The sequence below is a fragment of the Aplidium turbinatum genome, chromosome 7 (genome assembly GCF_918807975.1).
Source record: "Aplidium turbinatum chromosome 7, kaAplTurb1.1, whole genome shotgun sequence".
NCBI lineage: Eukaryota > Metazoa > Chordata > Ascidiacea > Aplousobranchia > Polyclinidae > Aplidium > Aplidium turbinatum.
In genome coordinates, this window is record NC_137478.1 from 21274780 (window position 1) to 21279753 (window position 4974).

Sequence of the window (4974 nt, forward strand, 5' to 3'; positions counted from 1 at the left end):
ACAGACGACCAAGAACTAACACAATCAGTGGCGCCGCCAGACCTTCAACATTGGGGGGGGCAAAATATTGACAGTGCAAGACAGTAGCATAGTCAAAATTTTTGAAAGGGGGGGTGTTGACACCCGCGGACGAAGCCCGATGGCGTGTTCGCCGAAGGTGACACTTAGCGGCGGGGGGTCTGGGGGGCCTCCCACAGAAAATTTTGAAAAATTACTTTGAATTTGGTGCATTCTGAGAGCATTTTCAACAAAATTGTGGGTATGAATATTTCTGTAAAATGGTGCTGTCCGGTGACATAGCAAAAGGATAAGATCATGTTTTCTTCGGCATTTTTCGGAAATAAAGCTAGTACGTCTCTATGTTTTCTTGTTGCTAATTCCAGACTGAGATATTTGAATGTTTGGTATTGGCAAAACTCGCTCTTTTAATGCAGTTTCGTTTAAAATTAGGCAAACTTTGTTTTAGAGACATAGGTTGATTGCTTTTTTTTTTGCGAGATTATTACAGTTTTATTATTTATCAATTTTCTCCTTGGTTGATTCAAAAAACGATCTTATTCTGGTAAGTTACTAACTTTTATGCTCTGAAGTCAACCCAAAATTTAGAAAATGTAACGTCATAGAGGTCATACATCTTGGTGAGTGTCAAACAAAAAGCTTTGAGACAATGAAGTTACTTTAGGCTATTTCTGATATATTCAAGTTTTGTATAACGAATAGCTGTTTAGATGTTAATCTAGATCGAACAAGCGATCTCAGCAGTTGCAGATGGCTTGCATCCTTGCACAGTTTGACGAGAAATTACATCATAGGCTAAAACTTTTCTTGTAAATAATGATTAACATCCGTAAATTCAATTTGAAAGGTTGAAACCCCCGAACCCCCTCCCTTGGCTACGCCACTGGTGCAAGCAGAGATGGGCAAGATCACCAGTATTGGTGATCTTGAAGATCAAGATCACCAAGAATAGGTAATCTTGAAGATCAAGATCACCAAACTATGTGATCTTGAAGATCAAGATCGTGATCTTGAAGATCAAGATCACTTTCAAGATCACTTTTTGTGTAGGCTACTTGAAAAAAAATGAAATTTTTGATCAATGATGTTGCAAAAATAATTAGGCTACTCATAAGCAACCTGGGTAAAGGTATATAGTTGGTATTGCTAACTTTTACTTTTAACTACTCGATCGCTGGCCTAAGAATTGCAATAAGTTAGTGACTGTTGCTATTAGGCCTATCAACTGTTGACGTAGTTTGCGTAGAATCGCAACGTCAAACCCAAGACCGAGTTAATTACAGTAGTTCTGAAAAAGTCGCAAAATTTGCAATTGAAGCATTTAGAACGAAAAGTGACTAAGTCACAAAATACTAGTAAGGAGATATTGGCATGTACAGTTTTCAATCGCATTGTAAAATCAAGATTTAAAAGATTTTTTTGTTTTTACCATATGTCAGTGTCTACAACCCCAACCTAGTTCTGATTGCACTATTAATTGATTTTTTAGTTGAACTTATCAAAAAATATTGATAATATTCTTTTTTGGACTTATGCACTTTTCTTCAAAATTGGTGGACTTAGGCACTTTTGGACACAAATGATGGACTTAAGCACTTTTAAGTGTTCTATAGGCCTAACAGAATTTGCCATCTCTTACTCCAGATACTACTGTAAAGTAAGCTATTTAAGTATATTTCTTCAAACCTCGTACTAATATGACATTGGAATAATCTGCAAAGAATTATTTTGGGTTAGAAATATCTTGAAAAATTAGGCTGGTAGCACATAATAACTGTTACTGGTAATTAATGGGGTGAAAAACAGGTAAAGTACAGAGACTTCCCCACCTTCATTGGCAATGTACAGTAGAATAATAATTGGGTTAGGCCTACAAGACTACATAATAATAATTGGGTACACTCTCAAAACCTTCTTCTCTTCATTAGTGGAGTAGTATAGAAGTAAAGAAGACTGGTAGATAGGCTAGGACCTTTACAGAATAAGTTATAAAAATAATAGTCCAATCTAATAGGCTACTTAATCTTAGGTTAAGTGTAGGCTACTTCATTTCGTTATCTGCTGGCACCAACACTCCATCGAATAGCCTAATTTTGTCCAATGAATATTGAAGTCTGCACTGCTAAACTTCTTGCAAACTGGACCTGTGGACTGCTGAATTTGATTCGAAAGCAGTAGGCCTATAAATACTGCTGGTATTTGATCCTTACTTGCAAAATATCTACAATAAAAAGCTGATAAAAACACTGCCGTTTTTAACACTACCAATGATCCTAATCCTTCACCTACCCTACCTAAACCAGAGGCAGTGTCCCAGTCTAAATAACCGGTAACCAGCTAATGACTTTATATCCTCTAAAATGGAACCCGATCAAAAAGCAAAATAAAAATCATGTCACGTGGTTAAATGACTCGACGCTATTGGTCAGAACGGACTTAGCTACTTTTAGAAAAAAAAATTACCTTTCCGCTCAAAACCTGTATTCGAAAATGATGGCTTAGCAACCTTTATACCAAAATATTTTTGTGTCTGGTGACAAAGGACAATGAAAGCAATACGTTTTTGTACTTAACTCAATTCGAGTGAAAATGTGACTTAGTCACTTTTCGTTCTAAACGCTTCAATTAGTTTTATACTTTTTATTTATAATAAATAAATAAAAATAAACTTTGAACTGCATCATTTTTTACCAAATTTTTGTCTGGCTCATGTGAGAGTTTTTATACGTGTTACTAAGTAGTTTTAACTTTCACTGTAATATGTCAGTGTTTATTGCACCATTTATCCATCTGGCAACCTTCATGCTGTTGTCTGCTATCAAAAAAGTTCAGAGGTTTGCGGTCAGACAAACCGCTCCATACTCAGACCCTAAACAAGTCTTGGTTTGGTTGATTTGCTGCAATAAACCACTTTACATGACCAAAGTCGGCTGGAGTCCAGATTTTTTAACACCGCCATTCTAGGCTTTTAAAACATCTAAAATTGGGTCAAGGAAAGCAAACATTTCTTTAAAATTCACACATGGAAATTGTGAACAAAGTTAAATCATTTTTATTATACGTCAACATAAAGTACACGGAAGTTGACTTCTTTATTATGACCAACACAAAAAACTTTTTCAATTTTGAAATGGCAACACTGACCAGATTAGATAGAGACTTTAAATCGTCGTTTGTTCGACACATATCATATTAACAGTGGCTTAATATTAATAGTTGCCACTAACTACTTTGTACAGTACTAGTTCTAAAAAATGCCTCTATCTAGTAAGTAAACTTCAATTTTGAATTGATCTTGATCTTATTGTTCTTCAAGATCAAGATCACACAAAAAAAAGTGATCTTAGATCAAGATCAAGATCACCAAAAAAAAAGTGATCTTCAAGATCAAGATCACGCCCATCTCTGGGTGCAAGACATGCAAGACAGTGGTATATTATTTAATTTTTCTTGTTTTCTACCAGGGCTGGAAAAAATGTTTAGCTTTCCGGGAATCTGTTTTTTAGAGAAAAAATTTCCCGCGGCTTACAATCATGATAATGAGAACCTTATATTTTACTGATCTCCGGAGCTGACGTAAACCTTAAAAGTTATGTCGACATATTCTTGATGCCCCGCTTATCGAAAATTGTTCTTTGTATTACCGCTTTGAAGGAGGATTACGACTATGAACAAAGGAATAAATTTTAAACTTCATTTTGAATTGATAAGACATGACGTAATGCCTTCCAACCTTAGTTATATATTTTTTCATTACGTAACGTCTTGTAGGAATAAATTGAAAATCAGTATGATCACTCAAAATGAAAGCAATGGGACTACGAATCCTCACTAAACCAATCAATCAATGGTTTTGTTGCACTGAAGATGACAACCTTATATTTTACTGATCTCCGGAGCTGACGTAAACCTTAAGGCATAGATCTGTTGACTCAATGCAAACCCTTTGAAGGTTGGGGGGGGGGGGGGGCTGTCAATTCAATTTTTTTGTATCAACAGTTGTATCTATAAAACCACTGAGGTTGCAAATACGAGATTTCTTGACTTTTCCTAACTTTTATTCATCTCTATTGAGCTGAAATTTTGAGCGAATAAAGGTTATAAATTGAAAGATATAAGGCATTTCTCAGCACATCCTCTGAAATATTTTATATTCTATTGTGAAACATTTTCCCACCAGCTGGATGAAAGTAATTAATTTGGCCCATGTCTCGTAATCCTAACTGTTTTAAAGCGTGAAGGGCATTGGCTGTATGTAAAATAATGTAAAAAAAATTAATCACAACATTACTATGCACGTTCTTCATTACTCTTCCAAAAAATAATGTGTAAACTCACGCTACAAATTACACTCATAAGTGACCTCAACATTTCAACGTATATGAGCAGTTCTAAAATTCACATAGTTTTAATTTTCGGATATGCTCAGCGTGAATAATTTTACAAAATGAATCCCAAATTTTGAAACCGTGCCAAAATAACAGAGATATCACTCCTAAAGCATAAGAAGAATTGACAGCCCGCTCCCAAACTGAGCAAGACTCCAGGAGCCCAACCTTCTAAGGGTTAAAAGTCATGTCGACTTATTCTTGATGCCCCCCTTATCGAAAATTGTTCTTTGTAGTACCGCTTTGAAGGTGGATTACGACTATGAACAAAAGAATAAATTTTAAACTTCATATTTGTATTGAAAATACATGACGTAATGTCTTCCAACCTTATCACATTTTTTTCATTACGTAATATTTACCACCACCAAACCACTTTTGACGATCGAATTTGTTAATTTATTATTCGGTAAAATGTTTAGATGATGTCACGTCATTACGCCGATTTGAGATATAATTTCATTCATGACGTCGTATGGATGAAACTGTAGCGGACGCTGCTTTCAGCATATCCACCCATACACAGCCATCAGTGGGATGGCAACATTCCTGGGCAAAGTCGGCAAGG